Here is a 16,289-nt window from a genome sequence, read left to right as displayed (position 1 = left end):
GACACTGAGGAAGCTTTGGGCCAGCAGACAACAGGACTCCGGGTGCTGGCCAGGAGCCAAGCCAAAAGACACTGCTGGGGACCAGGCACAGTAGCTCACGCCTGTAATCCCAACACGTTGGGAGGCCGAGGCAGGTGCATCATGAGGTCAGGAGATCGAGACCATCCTGGTCAACATGGTGAAGCCCCGTCTCTACTAAAAATACAAAAAATTAGCTGGGCATGGTAGTGAGTGCCTGTCATCCCAGCTACTCAGCAGGCTGAGGCAGGAGAATTGCCTGAACCCAGGAGGGAGAGGTTGCAGTGAGTTGAGATCATGCCATTGCACTCCAGCCTGGGCAACAACAGCAAAACTCCACCTCAAAAACAAAAAAAAACAATTAGTTGGCCATGGTGGTGTGTGCCTGTAATCCCAGTTACTCAGCAGGCTGAGGCAAAAGAATTGCCTGAACCCAGGAGGCAGAGGTTGTTGTGAGCCGAGATCGTGCCATTGCACTCCAGCCTGGGCAACAAGAGCAAAACTCTGTCTCAAAAAAAAAAAAAAAAAAAAAAAATTAGCTGGGCACGGTGGCGTGTGCCTGTAATCCCAGCGACTCAGGAGGCTGAGGCAGGAGAATGCCTGAACCCAGGAGGCAGAGGTTGCGGTGAGCCAAGATCACACCATTCTACTCCAGCCTGGGTAACAATAGTGAAACTCTGTCTCAAAATAAAAAGAAAAAGAAATTAACTGAGTATGGTGGCGTGTGCCTGTAACTCCAGCTACTCAGGAGGCTGAGGAAGGAGAATTGCCTAAACCCAAAAGGCGGAGGTTGAGGTGAGCTGAGATCACGTCATTGTACCTGCGCCTGGGAAACAAGAGCAAAACTCCATCTCTTTAAAAAAAAAAAAAAAAAAAGAGGCTGTCGGGGGCAAAACTTGGGCCCGTAGACGTGGCCAGGAGAAGGATCCAGGCCTTGAGAGGCCGCCAGTATAGAGGCAGATGCTGGGCCTTCAGGAGAGGCTGATGGAAGGCAGGAGCTAAGCCCAGGGGGCCTTTGGGAGGCATGAGCTGGCCCTAGAAGAACCCACGTGACGACGTTTGCACCCATGGGGAGGAGACACCAGGAGAACTGGAGCTGGGCCTGGAGAGGCCGAATTGAGAACCCAATGCTTGGGCCTGCAGAAGCCAATAGGAGGAGTCTGAAACCGGGCCTGGAGAAGCCGACTCTGGGACATCTGGGGCCTATAGGAACACTGGGTGGGCAGAAGCTGAGCCTGGAGAGGCCAGCGTGAGGCATGAGCTGGGTAGTCCTGGAGAGCCTGAGTCAAGGGCCTGAGCTTTTGGGCCTACAAAGGCCTCCAGGAGCTGGGGAGGAGCCAAGCCACAGAGGGTCCACTGAAAGGCAGAGGCTGGGCCCAGTATGGGCCTGGCACAGGCAGGAGCTGGGCCTGGGGAAGCCGGGAGGCAGGAGCTGGCCTCAAAGAGTCCGTGATAGGTGAGTGGGCTGAGGAAGACCCCTGCGAGGGAGCGCCTGGGCCTAGACTCAAGCCAAGAGTGAGGCAAGAGAGCTGGGTCCAAAGAGGTTTGCCACAGGCACGAGCTGGTCCCCAATGGGCCACTGTGAGGGAGGTGCTCGGCTTATGGATGCAGCCAGAATGCAGGCAGGCACGATCTTGGTCTGGGGAAGCCACCAGCAGGCAGCAGCTGGTGCTGGGGAGGCTGCGGAGAGTCCAGAGCTGGGCCCAGAGGGGCCAATGTCAGGTGGTAGCAGGGCCTGTCAAGGCCACCAGGAGGCAGAACAGAGGCCTGGAAAGCCCCAGTTGAGAAAGCTTCGGGCCTACAGAAGAAAGTCCACTGGAAGCTTATCAGGAGCCGAGCGAAAAGCAGCTATCGGGAGGCAGGATGTGGTCCAGTAGACGAGGCCAGGAGGAGGATCTGGGCCTGGGGAGGCCGCCAGAAGGAAGACATAGGCTGGACCTCCTGGAGAGGTTGAGGGGAGGCAGAAGCTGGGCCCCAGGGGGCCGTTGGGAGGCAGCAGCTGGCCCTGGAGGCACCCATGTGAGGATGTTTGCCACCAATGGGAAGGAGACGCCAGGAGCAGGAGCTGGGCCTGGAGAGGCCGACTTCAGGACCCAATGCTTGTGCCTTCCGAGGCCAGGGGGAGGAGGCAGCAGCAGCCAGGCCTGCAGAAGCTGACTCAGGAACGTCTGGGGCCTAGAGATGCCCTCGGAGGGCACGAGCTGAGCCTGGGGAGGCCACTCGTGAGGCATGAGCCAGCTGGTCCTGGAGAGCCTGAGTCAAGTCTGAGCTTTCGGGCCTACGAAGGCTGTCGGGAGCTGGACAGGAGTCGAGTCCACAGAGGTTGTTGCGAGGCAAATTTGGAAGTTGGGCCCATAGCCGCCGAGAGGTGGAGCTGGGCCCTGAGAGGCCTACCTGAAGACGTCCTGGGCCCAGAGAGGAAGTCAGCAGGCCAATGCTGGCCCCAGGAGGACCACCGGGATGCACCGGCTTGACCTGATGGGGCCATGGGGAGGCTGGGGGCGGGGCCTGTGGATACAGGCTGTCACAGAGGCAGGAGCTGAGTCTGAGCAGAGGCCACGGTGATGCCATGAGCTGGGCCTGGAGGGTCCACTGAAAGGTGGAGTCTGGGCCCGGAGGGGCCTGGTGCAGGCAGATGCCGGGCCTACGGGGGCCGGGCCTGGAGAGGAACCTTCGGGCCTGGACAGGCTGCCAAGAGTCAGGAGCTGGCCTGGGAGGGACGATGATAGGTGAGCTGGGCTGAGGAAGGCCGCTGCGAGGGAGAACCTGGGCCTAGACCGAGGCCAGCGTGAGGTGAGAGCTGGGTCCGGAGAGGTTTGCCACAGGCACGGGCTGGGCCCCAATGGCCACTGTGAGGGAGGTAGTGGGCCTGTGGAGGCAGGATGCAGGCAGGAAGGCAGGAAGGCAGTCAGGACCTTGGCCTGGGGAAGCCGTTGGCAGGTAGCAGCTCGTCATAAGGAGGCTGCAGGGATGCCAGATCTGGCCCCGGAGAGGATATTGTCAGGTGGTAGGTCGGCCTGTTCAGGCCACCGGGAGCTGGTCAGGAGCCGAGTCAAACGAGGCTGTCGGGAAGCAGGACATTAGCCTGTAGATATGGCCAGGAGTAGGAGCCAAGCCTGAGGATGCCGCCAGGAGTGATCAGAGGCTGGGTCTCCTGGAGAGGCCGACGGGGTCCAAGGGGGCCATTGGGAGACAGGAGCTTGCCCAGAAGGAGCCCACATGAGGAAGTTTTGAGCCTGGAGAGAACACCTAGTGGGTAGGAGCTTGGCCTAATGAAGTCAGTGTCAGGCAGCAGCTGGGCCTCTCAAGGCTGCTGGGAGGCCGGCAAGAGCTTTGCCAGGGAAATCTTCATGAGGTAAGAGTTGGTCCTGGAGAGTCTATTGTCATCCAGTAGCTATGCCTGTTTAAGCCATTGTTCCTCAGAAGTTTCTGCTGGGGACCTTGAGTTGAGAAAGTGTTTGGCCTACAAAGGCCACCAAGAGCTGTATAAAAGCTGATCCATAGAAGAATGTCAGGCAGGAGTTGGTCCTGGAGATGCAACTGGGAGGAAGAGCTGGACATTATAAGGAAGTTCTGGGCCTGGAGACACTGCCAAAAAGTAAAAGCTTGATCAGAATGGCCGTTGTGATGCATGAGCTTCACCTAGACAGGCCATTGGGAGGCATTAGCTGGGCCTGCAGATGCTGCTGAAAGGCAGGAGCTTGGCCTGGGGGCACTGTGGTGAGGCACATGCTTGGACTGGGGTGTCTGCTGTGAGGCAGAGTTTAAGCCTATTGGGGCCGACTGGAGGCAGGAGTTGGACCTGGAATGGCAGATTTGAGAAATCTGTCAGTCCGGAGAGGCCACAGAGATGCAGGAACTGGGCCTCAAGAGGCCGCCGAAAGGCATGAGCTGTACCTAAAGAGTCTAGTGTGAGACAGAAGCTGTGCCTGAAGAGGGTGACTAGAAGAAGGTTTGGCCTGGACAGCCTGTCAGGGGACAGACGCTGGGTCTGGAGAGGCCACTGTGAGCTGGTCCTAATGAGGTCAGAGTGAGGCAACACCTGGGCTTGTCAAGGCTACCAGGAGGCAAGTAGAAACCGGTTCAAGGAATACCTGCGAGGCAAAAGCTAGGCCTGCAGAGGCCACTGGGAGGAAAGAGCTGGGCCTGTCCAGGTCATCGGAAGGCTCAAGGCGGGCCTGAAGAGCTTGACCTGAGGCAGTTGGATCACGAGGTCAGGAGATCGAGACCATCCTGGTCAACATGGTGAAACCCCGTCTCTACTAAAAATACAAAAAAGAACCGATGTCAGACAAGTAAGAACATTACAGTGTGTGTTGAAGTACCTGTAAAACATTGTTTCTTTGCCTTTGTAAACAATGTGTCTACTAAAAGTCCTTGCTTTCAAAAGAATATGTGGGAATAAATCATTAGAATGTATTCTTCTGTTTTTTACTTTTAACTTCCTGCCACAAGCTTACTTTAGAAATTTTTATTTTTTTAGAAAATTGAACAAGTGCTCCTTGTGGTGGATCATGCCTATAGGATGGGAGGCAGGGGTGGAAAAGTCACTAGAGGCCAGGAGTTTGACACCAGCCTGACCAACAAAGTGAGATCCAATGTGTATGAAAACATTTAAAAATTAACCAGGTGTCATCATGTATAGCTACTGAGGAGGCTGAGGCAGGAGGATCCTTAGCTCAGGAGTGCAAGCCTGCAGTGACCTGTGATTGCACCACTGCACTCCAGCCTAGGTGACAGAGTGAGACCCCATATCCTAAAACAAAAAAGAAAACAAAATAGATCACGTAGCAAGTTGTATGTGGCCTACTCTGAATATTTTTAAACTGGAAGTTCTCAGAGTAATGCTTCTAAATCTTTTGGGGTCTAGCATCCCGTTACATTTTTTAACTTTATGTAAGATTTCTAAGACTTTTTCTTTGCACAAATAATTACATTAAAGTTAAAAAATAAAACAAACTTTTAAAAATATTTTTATTCATTACATATTAATAATAAAAACATTACATGTTAATATAACTAATACAAAACAAACATTTAAAAATATTTATTACTCGTTACCTATTAATAATAAAACTGGTTGGGTGAGATGGCTCATGTCTATAACCCCAGCAATTTGGGAGGCCGAGGTGGGTGGATCACCTGAGGTCAAGAGTTTGAGACTAGCCCTCCAACATGCTGAAACCCTGTCTCTACTAAGAAATACAAAATTAGCCAGGTGTGGTAGCAGGCACCTGTAATCCCAGCCGCTTGAGAGACTGAGGCAGGAGAACTGCTTACACCCGGGAGGCAGAGTTTGCAGTGTTTCAAGATCATGCCATTGCACTCTAGCCTAGGTAACAAGAGCAAAACTCCATATTAAACAATAAAATTATTAAGTAGTAATATAAGTAATCCTTTTGTTTCTTTGAGACAGAGTCTCGCTCTTTCCCCAAGGCTGGAATGAAGCTTGTAATCTCAGTTCCTGCAATCTCTGCCCCACCTCCCGGTTCAAAGGATTCTCCTGTCTCAGCCTCTGAAATAGCCTGGATTACAGGCACCTGCCACCATGCCTGGCTAATCTTTGTTCTTTTGTCTTGTATTTTTTTTTTTTTTTTTGACGGAGTTTTGCTCTTGTTACCCAGGCTAGAGTGCAATGGCGCGATCTCGGCTCACCGCAACCTCCGCCTCCTGGGTTCAGGAATTCTCCTGCCTTGGCCTCCTGAGCAGCTGGGATTACAGGCACATGCCACCATGCCCAGGTAATTTTTTGTATTTTTAGTAGAGACAGGGTTTCACCTTGTTGACCACGATGGTCTCGATATCTTGACCTTGTGATCCATCTGCCTCGGCCTCCCAAAGTAATCTTTGTTTTTTAGTAGAGATATGGTTTTGCCATGTTGGCAAAGCTGGTCTTGAACTCCTGACTTCAGGTAATCTACCCACCTCATTCTCCCAAAGTGTTGGAAATGCAGGCGTAAGTCACTGCACCCGGCCCGATTAACATATTTTTTAAAACACTGATTAGTCAGGCAACAACACTGGGCAGGGGTCTCCTCATTCCCAGTGATAAAAACCCCACTGCATGGCTCCAGGGTTGCAAGGGCTGCAGAGCCAAAAGGCTCTGACTTGAGATTTCATTACTTTATTTGTATTGTGAGACAAGGTCCTGCTTTGCCACCCAGGCTGGAGTGCAGCTGTGCACTTATAGCTCACTGCAGCCTCAATGTCCTCGGCTCAAGCCATCTTCCTGCCTCAGCTCCCCAGTGCTGGTACTACAGTTGAGTGCCACCATACCTGGCTAATTTCTTATTTTTTTTTGTAGAGTGCGGAGTCCTGCTATGTTGCCCAAGCTGGCCTCAAACTCCTGACCTCAAGAGATCTGCCCACCTCAGCCTCCTGAGTAGCTGAGACTACAAGTACACATCACCATGCCTAGCTACATTTATTTTATTAAATTTTGAAAAATATTTTTGTAGAGAGGAGGTCTTGCTATGGTGCCCAGGCTGGTCTTGAACTTCTGCCCTTAAAACATACTCCCATCTCTGCTTCCCAAACATCTGGGACTACAGACGTGAGCCACTGCACTGCACCTGAAGAGATTTCTTTAATCTAGCATCCCATATTTGGTAACACTGGGAAAGGCAGTAGTGTTTTTAAAAATTACTTAATAATTCAGTAAGAAACAAACTCAACCTCGACCCCTGCCTTCTCTCACACCCCACATCCAGTCTGTCAGGAAATCCTGTTCACTGTCTTCACCATGTACTGAAGATCCCCACCTAGCAACTCCCTGGACTCCTCCCCTACTTCTCTCCTCTGACCATCTCTCACCACCACCATGACCCTGGTCAGGACCACTATCATCTTCCACCTGGATGTTACCACAGTTTGACCCCCATGCTTCCACACAAATCTTCCCAGTCTTTCTCAACTCAGAAGCCAGAGAATGCTTTTAAATCAGGAGACAGATCATGTCGCCTCTCTGCTCAGAACCCTCCCACAGTTCCCATCTCATAGTAAAAGCCAAAGCCCCAGCAATAACCTCCCAGGGCTTACACGATCTATACTGATCCCCACCCAGCAACTCCATGGCCTCCTCCCCTAATTCTCTCCCCATCTCCTGCTCCACTGACCTCCTTCCAGAGCCTCAGACACTTTCTTCTGTTGTTTTTGCCCACAATGCTCCTCCTTCAGCACCTCAGCCAGCACCTTCCCCTCCAAGTCTTTGCTCAATTTTCACTTAGGAGGCCACCCCTGACCTTTCTATTTAACATTGCCATCTGTCCCCACTCCCACCGTGTTTTTTTTTTTTTTTAAACAAGATCTCACTCTATCACCAAGGCTGGAGTGGAGTGCTGCAATCACAGCTCACTGCAACCTCGAATTCCTAGGCTCAACTGATCCTCCCACCTCAAGACTCCCTAGTAGCTGGAACGATAGGTGCATGCCATCATGCCTGGCTAATTTGTTTTATTTTGAAATGGAGTTTCACTCTTCTTGCCCAAGCTGGAGTGCAATGGTGCAATCCCAGCTCACTGCAACCTCCACCTCCCAGGTTCAAGTGATTCTTCAGCCTCAGCCCCCCAAGTAGCTGGGATCATAGGTGTGTGCCTCTATGCCTGGCTGATTTTTGTATTTTTAGTAGAGATGGGGGTTTGCCATGTTGACCAGGCTGGTCTCAAACTCATGACCTCAGGTGATCCTTGGCCTCCCAAAGTGTTAGGATTACAGGAGTGAGCCACCACACCCAGTCAATTTAATTTTTTGTAGAGACAGGGTCTCACTATGTTGCCCAGGCTGATCTTGGACTCCTGGCCTCAAGTGATCCTCCTGCCGGGATTCCCAAAGTGCTGGGATTACCAACATCACCCATGATGCTTGGCGTCAGGTTTATTTTCTCTCGCTGCTGCCAGAAACTACACTACATTAGTCCCTTAAAACACCACAAATCTACCAACTTACACTTCTAGGAATCAGAAGCCCAAATTAGGTCTATTAAGGCTAAAGTTAAGGTGTCAGCAGGGCTGCATTCCTTCTGGAGGCTCTAAAGTATTCCCTTGGCTTTTCCAGATTCTAGAAGCCACCCCCATTTCTTGGATCATGGCCCTTAACTCCATCTTCAAAGCCAGAAGTGAAACATCTGCAAATCTCCCTCCCTAACTCTGCTTCCACCAACACATCTCCTGCTTCAATTCTCACTCTTTTAACCTTTTTCTTTTATAAGGATCTTTGTGGCTGCTGGGCATGGTGGATCCCACCCATAACCCCAACACTTTGGGAAGTCAAGGCAGGAGGAACATTTAAGGCCTGGAGTTTGAAACTAGCCTGGACAACATAGTGAGATCCCACCTCTACAAAAGCATAAAAATTAATATTAGCCAGACATAGTGGTGTGCACCTGCAGTCCCAGCTACTTGAGAGGCTGAGGTGAAATAACGGCTTTAGCCCAGGAATTTGAGATCAGCCTGGGAAACATGGTGAAACCCTCTCTCTATAAAAAATACAAAAATTAGCTGGGCATGTTGATATGCACCTGTAATCCCAGCTACTCAGGAGGCTGAGGCAGGAGAATCACTTGAACCCAGTATGCAGAGGTTGCAGTAAGCTGAGATCACGCTACTGCACTTTAGCCTAAGCTGCTGAGCAAGATTTTTTCTCAAAAAATAAATATAAATAAATAAATAACTAGGTGTGGCGGTGTGCACCTGCAGTCCCAGCTACTTGAGAGGCTGAGGTGAAATAACGCTTTAGCCCAGGAGTTTGAGATCAGCCTGGGCAACATAACTAAATCTCGTCTCTACAAAAATGAGCTCGGCATGGGTGACATGCATGTGTAGTCCCAGCTACTCTGAAGTCTGAGCTGGGAAGATCACTTGAGCTCAGGAGGTCAAAGCTATCGTGAGCTATGATCATATTACTGTGCTCCAGCCTGGATGACACAGGGAGAGTCTGTCTCAAAAAAAAAGAAAATAAATATATATTTGCTCTCTGTCCCTGGTTCCTGGCACAGAACTTTGAATGCTTATAAAGACCTCAGTGATAGAGGTGATAGGAGCATCTTTACTTTTAATATTTGGTCTTGGTCCCAGCTTTCTAACACAAGAGACTCTAAGAACTTTGGAATCTCCAGCATGCTAAGAATGCATTTGGGGATGTGGTTGAGATGACTGGGTGGCTGCACGCTCCTGGATTTCTTCAGGAGGAGGGCTGATTGCCAGAGAAAGCAACCACATGATTAGAGGCTTAGAACTTTTAGCCTCACCTGCTGAACTCCAGGAGGTGAGAGTGGCTGAAGATTGACTTAATTACCAATGGCCAAAGATTTTATCAATCAGGCTTGCCTAATAGAGCCTCTGTAAACACCCTGAGCAACAGGGTTGCAGAGCTTCTGGTTGCTGAATACAGGAGGTGCTGGGAGGGCGGCATGTTGAACAGAGGGCATGGAAGCTCTGTGCACCTCCCACTTACCTTCCCCTGGGCATCCATCTTTCTCTCATTTCTTTCTCCCTTTCCTTCCTTTCTTTCTCCTCTTTCTTTTTTTTTAAAGACAGAATCTGGCTCTTTTGTCCAGGCTAGAGTGCAGTGGCACAATTTCAGCTCACCACAACCTAAGTTTCCCCAGTCCCCAGCTCAATGCATCCTCACCTCAGCTTTCCTAGTAGCTGGAACAACAGGTGCACACCGCCACACCTAGTTATTTATTTATTTTTATTTATTTTTTGAGAAAAAATCTTGCTCAGCAGCTTAGGCTAAAGTGCAGTAGCGTGATCTCAGCTTACTGCAACCTCTGCATACTGGGTTCAAGTGATTCTCCTGCCTCAGCCTCCTGAGTAGCTGGGATTACAGGTGCATATCAACATGCCCAGCTAATTTTTGTATTTTTTATAGAGAGAGGGTTTCACCATGTTTCCCAGGCTGAACTCAGACTCCTGCGTTTAAGCGATCCTCCCAACAAAACCTCCCAAAGTGCTGGGATCACAGGCATGAGCCACTGCATCCAGCATGCACATCTCTTTCACTGGCTGTTTCTGAGACATATCCTTTACAGTGAATTAAAAATAGGATATTAACTCACCAGATGTGGTGGCTCACATCTGTAATCCCAGCACTTTGACTGAGGTGCGAAGATCACTTGGGCCCAGGAATTTGTGGCCAGCCTGGGCAACAAAACAAGATCCCATTGCTAAAAATAAATAACTAAAATAAGCCAGATGTGGTGCAGGCTGCAGTCTCAGCTACTAGGAAGAGGGAGGACCCCTTGGGCCCAGGCAGTTGAGGCTGCAGTGAGCTATGAGTGCAACACTGCACACCAGCCAGGGCAACAAAATGAGACCCTGTCTCTCAGAAAAAAAGAAAATAAACTGTTCTTCTGAGTTCTATAAGCTGTTCCAGCAGATGATTAAATCAAAGAAGGGGGTCATGAGAACCCCTGATTTGTAATAGGTTGGTCAGAAGTACAGGTGAAAACCTAATACTTGCCATTGGCATCTGAAGTGAGGGCAGTCTCATGGGACTAAACGCCTAACCTGCAGGGTCTGCACCAGCTCCAGGTAGTGTCAGAATAACATTGTGGGATACCCAGTTAATATCCAGAACACTGGAGAATTTGGTGTATAAGCTCCACACACACAGTCAGTCAGTCAAAGTGTGTGACGAGAGAAACACGGGCTTTTCTTTCACCTACCTGCCTAACTGCATAGGAGAAGCAATACATGGTGCTCATGAAAAGAGCAAGCATTAAAGTCAAACCAGTCCCTACATCTGACTCAGCTTAATATCCATGTGAGCTTCGGCAAATCACTCATTATCCCTAAGTCTGTATCACCTCATTCAGGAAATGGGGATAACTGGTACCTGCCTGTGGTTTTGTGAGAATTCATGAACGATTATGCTTGATGTTACTGTGATCATCACACCTATTCCAAACTATCTGACAGAAACAGTGATGGATGATAACATCACCAGATTAGAAACTGTAGTGAGGTCTCTCAGGCAAAATTCCATACAAGCAAATTACTGTCTCTCCAAAGCATTCCTGCCACACTTAATTCCCCATTCCCTGAACCAAATGCACCATCTTAATTGTCCAGGTCTTTAAAGTGCTGGTTGCCCTGACCATTCCCCATCCCTCCACATCCCCCTTCGCTCCCTACTCTCACACAACTCCTCATCTTTCAACAGCCAGTTTCACTGTCACCTTATCTGGAAGCTTCTCCTACTCTCCAGAAGAGCTTCCCATTGCACTTGACGCATGCACTATTGTTTGATCATTTTTGAGTTATTGTCCAAGTCTTTTTGTACCTGAATAACATGATGCCCAGTCTCCTCCTGAACTCTGATGTCTTTCATGGTAGATCCAGCTGGAAGTGACAAAAAGACATTCTTTAAAAATAAATCAGGCAATCCCATAAAAGTTCTTAAAAGATATGTGAAAAGTAAACTAAATTCAAAAGCTTCTAGGAAAAACATAAGAGGGAAGGTGTTACTGGGAAATATGCTAAAGGGTTAATTTTTATTTTTACTTTTTTGAGAAACAATGTTGCTCTATTCCCTAGGCTGGACCGCAGAGGTACAATCACAGCTCATTGCAGCCTCAACCTCCAGAACTCCAGCAATCTTCCAACCTAATTTTTACTTTATTTAAGAAACACATTCTTACTGTTACCAAAGCTGGAGTACAGTGGTGTGATCACAGCTTACTGCAGCCTCGACCTCCTAGGCTCAAGTGATCCTCCAGTCTCAGACTCCCCAGTAGCTGGGATTACAGGTGTGGACCGCAATGTCCAGCTCATGTTATCTTTAATTTTTATTAGAGACAATGTGCTGCTATGTCGATGAGGCCAGTGGTGATCCTTTTCCCTCAAGCAGTTCTCCCACCTCAGCCTTCCAAAGTGCTGGGATTACAGGTGTGAGCTGCCACACCTGCTGAGGTTAATTTTTAATGACATAAGGAACTCAAAGCAAATATTAGAAGGAGCCTAAATGGCTATAGAGGCTGACTGGTCAACTGTGATATATCCATATAATAAAACATTAGCCAACCATGAAAAGGATTCAGATACATCAATAGAAATTGACACAGATGTCCACGAAATATGAAAATGAGAATTGATATTCAATCAGCCCATATGCATTTGAAGAATATGGCCAATTATTTCCTGAGATAAGATTATGGGTCTGAAGAGTAAAGGAAATTTTTCACTTCTTCATTTAAAAGTATTTACTATTTTTATACTTTAATAAAAGATTAAATATATAGATCATCTAATTAGTAAAAGACATGTTAACTCTACAAATAAACAGAAAAGACATGGACAGCCCAACCTTGGTGGCTGATGCTTATAATAGCAGCACTTTGGAAGGGGGCAGTCAGAGAATTGCTTGAGGCCAGGAATTCCAGACCAGACTGGGAAACATAGCAAGACCTTGCCTCTATTAAAAATCAAAAAAATTAGCCAGACATGGTGGCATGTGCCTATAGTCCCAGTTACTGAGGTGGAAGGATCGCCTGAGCCCAGGAGGTCAAGGCTGCAGTGAGTCGAGACTGCACCCCCATACTCAAGCCTGGGCTACAGAGTGAGACTTGGTCTCCAAAAAAAGGAGGGGGAGCAAAAAAGAAAGCTAGCTGGGTACAGTAGCTCACACCTCTAATCCCAGCATTTTGGGAGGCTGAGTCAGTTGGATCACGAGGTACAGAGTTCGAGACCAGCCTGACAAACATGGAAAAACCCTGTCTCTACTAAAAATACTTAGCCAGGTATGGTGGCACATGCCTGTAATTCCAGCTCTTCTGCAGACTGAGGCAATAGAATGGCTTGAATCCAAGTAAAAAAGGTTGCAGTCAGCAGAGATTGTGCCGTTGCATTCCAGCCTAGGCAACAAGAGTGAAACTTCATCTGAAAAAGAAAGAAAGAAAAAAAAAGAAAGCTAATAAGCTAATATAAGAAAATATATATTAAAATGTAACAAAAAGTATTAATGAGGTCTTTTATTTACTAAGAATAAGCAAACAATAAATAACTTGTTATTGTACCCTGTGCCAGCAAAGGTGCAGTGAAATGGGCATTTTCTTTTACTATTAGTGATGTTTAAATTGTATACAAGCCTTCCACCAGGGTAAAGCTTGGAAATTTTTAAAATAGAATACAGTGACTCACTGTACTGCCTCCTCCAACTCCTGGCCTCAAACGATCCTCCTACCTCAGCCTCCGAAAGTGCTGGAATTATAGGCCGACAGCCACCATGCCTGAAAGCTCGGCAGTTTACATCAAGTATAATAAGAATGCTAACGTCCTGTGACTCACAGTAATCTCATTTCTGGAAATATCATCTTCGGATATAATTCAACCTAAACAAAAGGTCATTGCACAAACAGTGAAAATCTAGGAGTAATATTTTTCTGTTTTAAAAACATATGGAACACTTCACAAATCTGAACGTCATTCTTGCACAGAGGCCATGCCAATCTCTCTATTGTTCCAACTTTAGGATATGTGCTACTGAAGCAAGCACGAGTAATTTAAGACAGAGCGGTTAGGCAAATAAGGAAGAATTATGGGGAATTTAAAAATCTATGGTATTTATAGGCACCTAGTAACAGCTCAGTAAATATTAGCTGCTACTTTTATTATTTTTATGGTCATTCCACTCAATTAAAAATTGTCATTAAAAATTTACCACTGTCATGGAACATTATGTATTTAACAGCATAATTGTAAAAACAGATAGAGGCTGTGTGCGGTGGCTCACACTTGTAATCCCAGCACTTTGGGAGGTCAAGGCAGGTGGATCACCTGAGGTCAGGGGTTCAAGACTAGCCTGACCAACATGGAGAAACCCCATCTCTACTACAAAATACAAAATTAGTCAGGTGCGGTGGTGCCTGTAATCCTAGCTACTCAGGAAGCTGAGGCAGGAGAATCACTTGAACCTGGGAGGTGGAGGTTGTGGTGACCTGAGAGTGCACCATTGCTCTCCAGCCCGGGAGAAAAGAGCAAAGCTCCATCTCAAAAAGAAAAATGTCCCAGCACAGTGACTCACGGCTGTAATTCCAGCACTTCGGGAGGTTGAGGCCAGGTAGATCACCTGAAGGCAGGAGTTCAAGACCATTATGTTCTGGCCAACATAATAAAACCCTGTCTCTACAAAAATACAAAAATTAGCTCAGCATAATAGCAGGTACCTGTAATCTTAGCCTACTCTTAACCCTGGGAGGTGGAGGTTGCAGTGAGCTGAGATTGTGCCATTGCACTCCAGCCTAGGCAACAGAGCAAGACTGTCTCAAAAACCAAACAAAACAAAACAGATACAATTTGTCCCTTGGTATATGGGGAGATTGGTTCCAGCTGCCCAATATCCACGTATACCAAAATCCATGCAAGCATCTGTAGTCCCAGCTACTTGTGAGGCTGAGGAAGGACTGCTTTAGCCCAGGAGGTTGAGGCTGCAGTGAGCCATAATTGCACCAGTGCACTCCAGTCTCAGCAACAGAGTGAGAAAGAAGGTTGACTTTTAAATATAATTTTTCAGTTCACTTGAGATGTTGATCAGAACTGTGGCATATGAAAATTCTTCATAGAATTATCTAATCAAATTAATACTAGAATTGGGACAGAAAATGTTTTGTTGACTCTTGATTCCTTCACTTGCTGTTACATAAACTATTGCCAGTGGGCACTTACCAACCAGAAGTGTTATCTCAGAGCTACTCACAATGAAAGGTGATGTCCAGGGCCCAGGTGTGTTCAGGTCTCCATGCCTTGGCTATGGATGAGTGGGACTTACATGTCCATCCATTTTCTATATTCCAGCTCTGGAAAACTTGGGTTTATCCATCTTGATAAGATGCACTTTAAATTTAACTTGTCAAGAACCACAAATGGAAGAAAGTTTATGAAACCACAGGATAGTACTTGTTCTCAAGGGACTCTTCAGCTTAGGTGCTTCTGTAAAAAAGCAACGACATTGTCAAAAACTCATCACAGGTCAGGTGAGATACCTCATATCTATAATCCCAGCCCACTGGGAGACTAATACAGGAGGATCCCGTGAGGCCAAGAGTTTTAAGACCAGCCTTGGCAACACAGTGAAACCTCATCTCTACAAAAAAAAAAAAAAATTAAAAAATGAGCTGGGCATGGCAGCACATTCCTATAGTCCTAGCTACGCTGGAGGCTTAAGTGGGAGAAGAGTTGAACTCAGGAAGTGGAAGCTGCTGTGAGCAATGATCTCACCACTACACTCCAGCCTGGGTGACAGAGTGAGACCGTGTCTACACACACACACACCCTCAGTCTGTCCAGCCTTTCCAGTAATGAAAAGGGTCTTTCGGTTACAGAAGAGGTGTGCTCTTTTGTAGGACAGGAAGGGATCAGCAAGCGTGTTCACAGCCTTTCCTCATCCTCTGCTTAGTTTCCCAAGAACCTTCAAGGGAGTCCCAAGGGAAAGGACATAAATCTTCTCTTATGGACAGAGGAGAAATATGCCTCCTTTGTCAATTAACAAATGGAACCCCTGCCATGAAAACCAGGAAATTCTGCTAAGATGAACCACTCCCTACGACACTGACCTATGCCGCAAAAATGAGAAACTGGAGTTTGCGGACTAATAATATTAAAGGTCACATTCCAGATTGTAAAGATCTAACCAAAGTACAGCCTTTCCACAAGGCACTGCCAAATAACAGCTGGCTGTCTCCATGGGGCACTGCCGTATCTCTGGCTCTCATTTCCCCAAGAGATGCTCTATTCCAGCTTTCTCTTGCATTTTGTATTCTGTAGTTCCTGGGGTAAGATGTCACAACATAGCAAACTGCTGACTCAATGCTGACCTACAGATCTGACTTCAGATTCTAGCAGGACTCTTTCAGTTTAAGAAATTAAAGAGGAGAAAAATGGACCCAGCCTGGCACTGCCAGCTTAGCAGTCTGAAGATAGAAGCTGCTCAAAATGACTACAGTGCTTCTGACTTTCTGAGTCTGCCCTTGCTCCTAGGGCTCTTTGGATGACATTTATTTCTCCTTGTGGAAAAAATGGTTTGCTAGAATATAAAAAATTTAAGGAAGAATAAAATATTAAATATAATTTTGTCCTAAAGAGCATTCAAAAGTATACTCCCACTAGTGCTGGATCTATTTATCTCTCTCTCTCTTTTGTTTCTTCTGAGATTGGGTCTCACTCTGTTACCAAGACTGGAGCACAGTGGTGAGATCACAGCTCACTGCAGCTTTCAACTCCTGGGCTCAAGCGATCCTCCCACTTCAGCCTCCCAAGTAGCTGGGATTACAGGTG

General features: G+C 47.5%; 1 protein-coding gene and 1 non-coding gene across 38 annotated transcripts in view; both read right to left on the bottom strand.

Moving 5' to 3' along the window:
* The window catches only part of LOC108590343 (uncharacterized), a 151,001-nt gene that overhangs the window by 105,721 nt on the left and 28,991 nt on the right, over window positions 1–16,289 (bottom strand). The window lies entirely within an intron of this gene.
* On the bottom strand, window positions 13,409–13,512 carry LOC144577897 (U6 spliceosomal RNA). The gene has a single exon (XR_013522755.1). It is a non-coding gene; the product is annotated as a U6 spliceosomal RNA (small nuclear RNA).

Source organism: Callithrix jacchus, chromosome 9 (assembly GCF_049354715.1).
Source record: "Callithrix jacchus isolate 240 chromosome 9, calJac240_pri, whole genome shotgun sequence".
NCBI lineage: Eukaryota > Metazoa > Chordata > Mammalia > Primates > Cebidae > Callithrix > Callithrix jacchus.
Note: the sequence above shows the minus strand (reverse complement) of the source record. Positions and strands in the feature narration are given on the sequence as shown.